The sequence below is a fragment of the Chrysochloris asiatica genome, unplaced genomic scaffold (assembly GCF_000296735.1).
Source record: "Chrysochloris asiatica unplaced genomic scaffold, ChrAsi1.0 scaffold00076, whole genome shotgun sequence".
NCBI lineage: Eukaryota > Metazoa > Chordata > Mammalia > Afrosoricida > Chrysochloridae > Chrysochloris > Chrysochloris asiatica.
In genome coordinates this window covers 52,421-62,672 of record NW_006408594.1, presented here as the reverse complement: position 1 = coordinate 62,672, position 10,252 = coordinate 52,421, and the positions used below count along the sequence as shown (strand labels likewise).

Below are 10,252 nucleotides of genomic sequence, written 5' to 3'. Positions count from 1 at the left end.
TACCTTCATCCATGTACAATAAAAAGGAGAAAATCCTATGGAGCAAAGTTCTCCTCTTACACACACGGGTCACCATCAATCAGAATCTACTTGACCACTACTCCACTAGTTTACTCTGAGTGCTACTAAAGTTCACAAATCCGAGGGATCATATGACTGGAACAGTCTGCGAAGGTCCAGCAAGGAGGTAGCTTTTTAAGAAAAAAAAATCACATCATAACAGCCTTGGCAACCATATGGGGCCAGTTCTATTCTGTCCTATTGGTTCACTATTATTTGGAATCAACTCATAGGGCAAGGGTTTTGGTATTTTTGTTTTATGTCCAGAAACTGAGCTTGTTGTTGCTGTTGTGTGCCATTTAGTCGGTTGTGACTCACAGTGACCTTCTGTAGGGTTTCCGAGAGCAGGTGGTAGGTTTGAACTGCTAAGCTTGCAGTTACCAGTCCAGTGCTTATCCTACAGCACCACACCAGGGCTCTGACTGCTTATTTGATACTCACAACAGGGGTATTATTATCTACCCCGTAATACAGAAGATCACAAGATTCAGAGAGGTTAAACAATTTGTTCAAAATCATCTAGTGCTTAAGTGGCAGAGCCAGAGTTCAAACCCAGGTAACTCTAGAATCCTCACTAACAGATGTATAATTTCAAGGCACACATAAACAGACTTGAGGGGATTTTAAAAGCAGAAAAGAACTTGTCTGAAAACTATGAAAAATATGTATTAACACTCCATTAAAGAGCAAATATGAAAAGGTTATCAACAAAAATTCCTCACAATCCATGGAAAACTAGATTTTCATTCAAGGCTGGTAAGCAACTGTATTTAAACTTCACACTGAAACTTGGCACTTTCCATATTATAAAGCAGCTCAAATTAAATAAACTCTGAACTCTACTTTGTACATTTTTTTTCTTACATAAAATAGCTTTTAAACACTGTTAGTCAGCTTAGTTTGTTGTGCGAAGAGACAGCATTTTATGGTGAAAACTTCTACATGTTGCTGTGTGCTATCAGTTGGTTCTGACTCATAGTGACCCTTATAGGGTTGATGAGGCTATAAATCTTTACAGGAGCAAAAAGCCTCATATTTCTTCTTTGGAGCAGCTAGTGGATTTGAACTGCTGATTTTGTGGGTTACCAACGCAACGCATAACCCATTTTGCCACCAGTACTACTGCATACAGATATCAAAAGGAAATAATTAGTATCATTCTACATATTCATTATTTTAAGGGGGAAATGGTACCTTTACAATGGGTAAACCTGGCAGACACTTTCACCTCCCAAAACAAGGGCTAAGAAACTGTTCTACAGTAAAAGAGATACAATGCTAACCACAAGGTCGAGGGTTCAAACCTGCCAACCACTCCTTGGAAACCCTATACAAAGTCGCTATGAGCCAGAACTAACTTCAAAGCACTTAAAAACTACAACATATATGTAATTCCATATTTTAAATTTCTAAAAGCAACCTATAAAGAACATAATTACAACAAATATCGAGATTTTAATATGGACTGCATATGAGATAATAAAGAAGCTCTGGTAGCGTAGTGGTTACAAATTGAGCTGCTAACCTCAAGATCAGCAGTTCAAAACTACCAGGTGTCCTGCAAGACAAAGATGAGGCTTTCTGCTCCCATAAAGATTTACAGCCTCAGAAACCCTATGCAGGGTCGCTATGAGTTGGAACCAACTTCATGACACAACACAACCACCACCATCACACCATCAGATAATATGTCAATATTACAGTTCCTGAGTACAATAATTATACTGCAGTTATTAGGATAAGTGTTTTTATTTTCTTCTTTGAGTATTTTATTGTGGTTTGAGTTCAAACAAATCAGTTTCCATTCAACAACTTCTACACAAAATGTTCACGTTTGTCTTGTGAGATTCGTAGCAATTCCCTCAATATAACAACATACTCCCCACCATCTCTCAGAGCACTCCATTTCCAGCTGCCCTTCTTTCCTGCCTGAACTTTGTTTTGGGGAAAATGCTGCCTTTTGATCTTGTACAGTTGATTGCTCTGAGGAACATGTTCTTCATAGGTCTTACTGTTCATTTTATGTTGTTGTTAAGTGCTGTCAAGGAGTGTCTGATTCACAGTGCCCCTATATACGGTTTCCAAGGAGTGTCTGATTCACAGTGCCCCTATATATGGTTTCCAAGGAGTGTCTGATTCACAGTGCCCCTATATACTGTTTCCAAGGAGTGGCTGGTGTGTCTGAATCACCAATCTTGCATTTCAAACTGACCTTGCAGTCCAGTGCTTATCCTACAGCACCACACCAGAACTAACTTTTATAGGCCTGTCTATTGTATCAGAAGTACAACCAGAATGCTCCTTAGAAGCCAGGATGGCCAGACTTTGCAACTCGTATTTCGGACATATTATCAAGAGGGATCAGTCCCTGGGAAAGGACATCTGTTTTTTAAAGTGGAGGGTCAGCAGAAAAGAGGAAGATCCCCCAAGGAGATGGACTGGCATAGTGTCAGCAGCAAGTGTAATAACAACTGGCGCAAAACTGGGCAGTATTTGATTGTTATGCATAAGGTTCCTATGAATCACAACCAACAACACTGACTGGCTGGAAGTAGGTTCAGTTCCATGTTTGAGGTGTCTAAGAATCATACTCTCAGGAGTTCCACCAATCTTTGTCAGACCAGTAAGCCTGGTCCTATTTGTTTGTTTGTTTATGTATCAAATTACTCTATCTGAAGGAATGATATAAATGAAAGAATGTAAGTAGATGCTTTGGTACATTTTGTAGAAAATGTAAAGGTAAACCCAACATGCATGTGACCCAGGAAGTCAAGCCTGTGGCCATGGGGAAGTCAGGCTAAAGCTTAGCGATCTTCATCGCTGTCTTCCAGGGTATGCTTGTCAAAGAGATATTCTGCCAGGCCAGAATCTGGGGTCCCCATCTTGCTCAAGTTGGTTACATAGTCACCCAATTCTCTAATGGATTTCACCTGCTCATTCAGGCAATGCATCTCAATAAACTTACACAAATGAGGATCATTCTGATTATCAGTGGCAAGTTTGTGCAGTTCCAATAGTAACGATTCACATTTTTTCCCAAGAATAACACACATTCCATTGCATTCAGCCTGCTCTCCCAGACATCCTGGTCTGGTTTCTTGATATCCTGCAGGAAGGTTCGGCCACCTCGTTGGTTCTGCAGCTTCATTGGTTTCTCAGCACATTCATGCTCCTCATGAGATTGGTGCAGAAAATATTTGGCAAAATTCTTCAAAGCCACATCATCTTGGTGGAAGTGGTAAGACATGAGCAGGTAGATAGAGGAGGCAAAGGGTTCCAGGTTGATCTGGTGGTTGATGGCGGCTTCCCAGTCCTGATTGTAGGTCTGGCGCACTTGCAAGGGGGACATGATGGTTATGGTGGTGGCAGCGGTGGAGGAGAAGCAACAATAGTGGTGAGGACCTTGGGTCATTCAAGGGCAAGGTTGACAGGACTGGTAGAGGGCTGACTGGGAGCGACTGCTTTGGGGGAGGCTCTAAGCACCAGGTTCTGTTCAAACCTGCTGAAGCAGGAGACCGCAGCAACAATGCAATGAAAGTCTCAGTCTGGTTTTTTTCATAATCTTAAATTTTGTTCTACATTTTCCTCCTGCTCTATTCTGATGCAGTTGTAGTGGTAGCCAGGCACTTTGTGGTTCTTCTAGTCTCAGGCTAAAGGAGGCTGTGGTTCACGTGATCCCTTAGTCCTCTGGACTAATTATTTCCTGAGTCTTAGATTTTCTTCACTCTTCTTTGCTCCAGATAAGAAGACACCAACAGATGCATTTTATATTGCTGCTCACAAGCTTTTAAGAACCAGTCACTACTCAGCCAAGCAGGATGCAGAACACGGTCTTTGTAGACTATGTGTTATGCTGACTTAAATGGTCACCAGGATTATGGTCCTAGACTCCCTAGACCAATGACTCTGTCCCTCAATGTGCTTAAATATGGCTAGGACGTTTTCATACCTTTGCCCCCGCTGTCTGCACTGCTATCTACAAGGATATGAAATCATTTTATGCTTAGGAGCTGAATACTAAGTATTTAGGAGTAAAGTGTCATGATGTCTGCAAATAACCCTCAAAACTGTTTCAATAAAACATAAATTTTGTGTGTGTAGTGAAAGACAGTATACAAATGTGACAAAATGTTCACAGATGGTAAATCTAGTCAAAAGGGTAGATTAGTGATCTATATATATACTGTTTTAAAAACTTTTCCGAAGGTTTAAGTATTTAAAAAAAATAAAAATATGGAGAAGAAAATAATAATTCAAGCCATAAAATTAACTCAGGAATCTTAATGTAAATATCACCTAAGAGATTCAGAGAGAATAATAAAATTATTGTATTTTGAAAAAATAAGAAAAGAAAAAAGAAATGAATCAAGACACAGAAGTCAGGAGTAAGTTATTTAGACCAGCAGGATTGGAATGCCCTCTTCCTTTGATTATAACTCAAGTGCAAACAAACTATTGGCAGGCACTTAACACTTAACCATCTTTATTTTTTGAAATATTTTTTATTACAGAAAATTATATAAGGTTGAATCAAAATTTATCTGCACTCCAGTTACACTGAAACACCCATCCACAGCTGATGACAACATTGAGCATGAACATGAAATGACTCTGTTGAATAGATGAGTGCCAGTCTTGTTTTATGTGGCAAATCATTTACAAATCAGCCATGGCTCTACCTATGAAATAATCCATGACAGACGTAAAGTTTGTGCGAGATGGGTACCAAAACAACTCACCAAAGAGCATAAACAGAAGTGTTTGAACATCTGCAAATAAAATGTGGACTGATACTCTAAGAAAGGTAAAAAAAAAAAAATATTTTTAAATCATTACTGGTGACAAGACACAGACTCATCACATTTCAGCCTGAGAATAAATGGCAGCGTATGGAACGGAATCATCCTCAATTGCTGACCAAGAAAATGTTCAAAAGTCAACCATCAAGCTGGAAAATTGATGCTTACAGTTTTATGGGATTCTTAAGGTCCAATATTGGAACACTATCAGGAAAAAGGTTCAACAATCAACAGTACTGAAGAGCTGAAACCTAAATTTAGGATTAAATGCAGAGGACTGCTATCCAACAGTATTGTGATCTTGTATGACAATGCATGTCCACACACCTCTATCCACACTGTTGACACTACGCAAAAATCTCACTTTGAGGTGTTAAAGCATCCTCTCTTTAGCTGTTCTTGCTCCACTGGACTTTCACCTGTTTGGTCCCCTGAAAGCAATCCTTTGAGGATGAAGAATCTTCTCTGATGAAAAAATGAAGAGAGTAGTACACATCTGTGGCTCACAGCTTAGTCTAAAATAAGGGACTAAAGGAATACGAAAACTTATTGACAGATGGGCAAAGTACTGAAAAGCATGGAGATTGTGTTGAAAAATGATGTATTTGTCTTTTCTTAAATTTGATTAAAATAAATTCTACAGTCAAAGTGTGGATAATTTTTGTCTCACCCTCGTATATAACATGAAATTTGCCTTTTAAACTTTTTTTTCTACGTACATAGTTCAGTGGCAAAAATCACACTCACAATACTGTGAAACCATCACCACTACCTGTTTACAAAATTCACCTCATCCCAAACAGAAACTCTACTCATTAACCAATAGTATCCCCAGACCCTGGGAGCTTCTCAGTTACTTTTTGTCTCTATGAATTTGTCTATTCTAGATAACTTATATATGTGGAATCATAAAATATCTGTCTTTTGGCATCAGTTGATTTCATTTAGCATAATGTCTTCAATGTTTTACCGATGAATTACATTCCATTGAATAAATATACAACATTTTATATATCCATCTGTTGGTTGTTTCCACCTTTGGGATATTGCAAATAAGGCTGCTATGAACATTTGCATACAATTATCTCTGTTTTAGCTCTGGTAGCGTAGTGGTTACAAATCGGGCTGCGAACCTTAAGGTCAGCGGTTCGAAACTACCAGCCGCTCCGCGGGAGAAAGATGAGGCTTTCTACTCCCGTAAAGATTTACACCCTCGGAAACCCCGTACAGGGTCGCTATGGGTCGGACCCGACTCGATGGCACTCAACAACAACAACAACAACAACATCTCTGTTTTAGCCCCTGTTTTAAATTCTCTTGGGTATATTCTCTTAGGAGTGGAATTACTGGATTATATAGTAATTTTATCTTCAAACCTTCCATAAAGATGTGCAGCCTTGGAAACCCAGTGAGGCAGTTCTAGTCTACCTTACAAGGTCGATATGAATTGGAATTGGGCTCGAAGGTAATGGGTTTGTATTTTTGTTGTTATTTAAGAGTGTAAAGACAAAAAGGAAGGACAAAAGAATTGAATAATTCTGTCTCTGTCCTAGAGTCAGAAGTTTTAAAAAAATTAAAATCTTTAACAGTATCAAATGTCTACATGGAATTCTGTCCCTAGGATAGTACCTGGCACATAGATGACACTCAATAAGTAACTGATGAATTGATATAAAGAAATATTAATTTAATATGGAATTATGAATGTGGAATATGCAATAAAGAAAAGTCTTACTGGAGACTTATGTGAGACCATAGGGTACCTTAATGCAAATTTAAAGAAGATGCCTGCTTTAGGTGGGCACACGCCTGATCAGCATGGCTCAGGCTAGATTTCAGCCTCCAGAGATCCTTTGGGTTAAAAACTGAATACAGATGTGGAAGTAACAATAGCTACTCTTTCATAACCTGTATGAAAATGGAAATAAAGAAGTCTCTGATGCCAGCAATGGATTTCTCCAGTACTAAAACCTCCAAATAAACAGGATCCTATACTCTCATCCTACCACTTGTCTGTCAGCCTGTCATACTGTGGTGGCTTACGTGGTGCAGTGATTCTGGAAGCTATGCCACCAGTTTTTAAAATACCAGCATAGTCATCCATGGTGGACAGGTTTCAGCTGAGCTTCCAGATGAAGACAGATTAGGAAAAAGGGAGAGACAGACTACTTGAGAATAATTAGTCACTGAAAACCTTATGAATAGCAGTGGAATACTATCAGCACCAGAATAAGGCATACTGAAACATGATGAAGAGTTCAAGATATTGTCAGATACAGTGCTAGAAGGGTCAGAGAAAAAGAGGAAGACCCCCAGCAACACAGACTGGCAAAGTGGCAGTATCAATTGGCTCAAGCATGGCAACAATTGTGAGGTTGGCCCAGCACTGGGCAGTGTTTCATTATGTTGTGCACAGGGTAGCTATGAGTCGGTACCGACTAGATGGCACCTAATAACAACAACAAACAGTGCTGAAAGATGAGCCCCTCAGTTGTGTGGTGACTGTGTGCCGTGGAGTCGGTTCCGACTCAGCGACCCTGTACAGGGTTTTCGAGGCTGTAAATCTTTACGGGAGCAGAACACCTTATCTTTCTCCCACGGAACAGCTTGTAGTTTCGAACTGCTTGCTGACCTTGCAGTTCACAGCGATTCGTAACCACTATGCTACCAGAGCTCCTCAGGTTTTGAGGCTCTCAAAATATGACTGGGGAAGAGCTGTCTCCTCAAAGTAGAGGTGACTATGATGACATGAAAGGAGTAAAGCCTTCAGGACCTTTATTTGCTGATGGGGCACACTCAAAATGAAGATAAACAGGTGTAAACATCCATTAATAATCAGAGCATGGAACGCAAAAAGATGTATTGATAATTACTGGCGACTGGAATGCAAAGGTTGGAAGCAACAAGAAAGATCAGCATCTGCAAAGTATGGTCTTGGTGGTAGAAATGATGCTAGAGATGACATGATACAATTTTGAAAGACCAATGACTTCTTCATTGCAAATACCTTTTTTAAACATAAAAGATGACTATATACATGGACCTCACCAGATGGACCACACAGAAATCAAATGGACTACATCTGTGAGAAGGCATGGTTGAAAAGCTCCCATATCATCAGCCAAAACAAGGCCAGGGACACACTATGGAACAAACTACCAATTGCTCCATACACAAGTTCAAGCTGAAGCTGAAGAAAGTTCAAAAAAGTCCAATATGACTTTGAACATATCCCACCTGAATTTAGAGATGATCTCAAGAAAAGATTTGGTGCATTAGACACTAAAGACCAAAGACCAAAGACCAAAGACCAAAGACCAAAGACCAAAGACCAAAGACTAAAGACCATCATACAGGAAGAAAGCACAATGTCATTAAGAAGACAACTTGCCCTCCAGCATTATTGCTGTTAGGTGCCATCAAGTCGGTACCGATTCATAGCAACCCTATGCACAACAGAAGAAAACACTGCCCAGTCCTGGGACAACCTCACAACTGTTGCCACACTTGAGTCCATTGCTGCTAAAACAAATGAAAGAAATAAGGAGGTAAAGGAGCTGAACAGAAACTATCAAAAGGCAGCATGAGAAGACAAAGTCAAATGTTGTAACAAAATGGACAAAGACCTGGAATTAGAAAACCAAAAGGGAAGAACACGCTAAACACTTCTCAAGCTGAAGGAACTGAAGAAAAAACTTCAAGCCTAGACTTGTGGTATTAGAAGGATTCTATGGGATGTCAGCTTGAGGACTAAGGTGCATCTGACTCAAGCCATGGCATTTTCAATCACCTTATATGTATGTGAAAGCTGAACAGTGAATAAGGAAGACCATAGAAGAAATGATGCTTTTGAGTTATGGTGTTGAAGGAAAATATTGAAAGTGCCATGGGCTGCCAAAAGAACCAACAGATCTGTGTTGGGAAAAGTGCAGCCAGAGTGCTCCTTGAAGGCCAAGATGGCCAAACTTCGTCTCTCATACTTCGGACATATTGTCAGGAGGGACCAGTCACTGTAGAAAGGTATCATGTTTGGTAAGGTGGAGGGTCAGAGAAAAAGAGGAAGACCCCCAACGAGATGGAATGGCAAAATGGCAGCATCAATGGGCTCAAGCGTGGCAACAATTCTGAGATTAGCCCAGGATCGGGCAGTTTCATTCTGTTGTGCATAGGGTCGCTATGAGTTGGTACCGACTCAATAACACCTAACAACATCAACAACATGGGCAAATACTGAATGATGCAAAAAGAATCAAAAGAAGAAGGAAGGAATACATAGTCACTATACCAAAAAGAAATGGTCCATATTCTACCATTTCAAGAGGCATTATATAATCAAGAGTCAATGATACTGATGAAAGAAGTCCAAGGTGCACTGAAGGCACTGGCAAATAACGAGGCTTGGGTAACTGATGGAATACAAATTGGGATCTTCCAAAAGTACGACGCAGAACTGGAGGCACTCACTCATCTTTGCCAAGAGATTTGGAGGACAGCTATCTGGCCAACTGACTGGTAAAAAATCCGTATTTGTGCCCATTCCAAAGAGAGGTGACACAATGGAATGTGGAAATCATTAGACAATATCATTGATATCCCATGAGAGCAAAGTTTTACTAAATGGAATACAAAACCAACTGTAACCATGCATTGACAGAGAACTTCCAGAAGTTCAAGTCAGATTCAGAAGGACATAGAGTGAGGGATATCACTGCCGACATCAGATGGATATTGGCTGAAAGCAGAGAATACCAGAAAGATGTTTACCTGTGCTTTTTTGACTATGCAAAGGCCTTCGATTGTAGGAATCATAACAAGTTATAGACATTGTGAAGTATGAGTATCCCAGAACACTTAATTGCCCTCATGCGGAACCCAAGAAACCTGTACACAGACCGAGAGGCAGTAGTTTGAACAGAATAAAGGGGACATTGAATGGTTTAAAATTAGGAAAGGTGTGCACCAGGGCTGTTGTAGTCTTTAACTATATTTGTTCAATCTGTAATGCTGAACAAATAATCCAAGAAGCTGGATGATATGAAGTGACATCAGGATTGGAGGAAGACTCATTAACAACCTGTGATATATAGATACAACCTTGCTTGCTGAAAGTGAAAAGGACTTAAAATACTTACTGATGATGATCAAAGAGCACAGCCTTCGGTATGGGTTGTATCTCAATGTAAAGAAAACAAAAATACTCACCATTGGGCCAATAAACAACATCCATATAAATGGAGAAAAGACTGAAGTTGTCAAAGGCTTCCTTTTTCTTGGATCAACCATCAATACTCAAGGGAGCAGCAGTTAAGAAATCAAATGTTACAGGTTTCCTGGCTAAGGATTTTGGGCGGTAAGGCCATTAAGGGTTGTTTTCTGTTGTTTTGGCTAACAAG

At 39.9% G+C, this 10,252-nt stretch overlaps 1 pseudogene; it reads right to left on the bottom strand.

The window, feature by feature from the left end:
• Positions 1–2,864: 2,864 nt before the first annotated feature.
• LOC102823470 lies at positions 2,865–3,409 on the bottom strand (annotated as a pseudogene).
• Between the last annotated feature and the right edge of the window lie 6,843 nt (positions 3,410–10,252).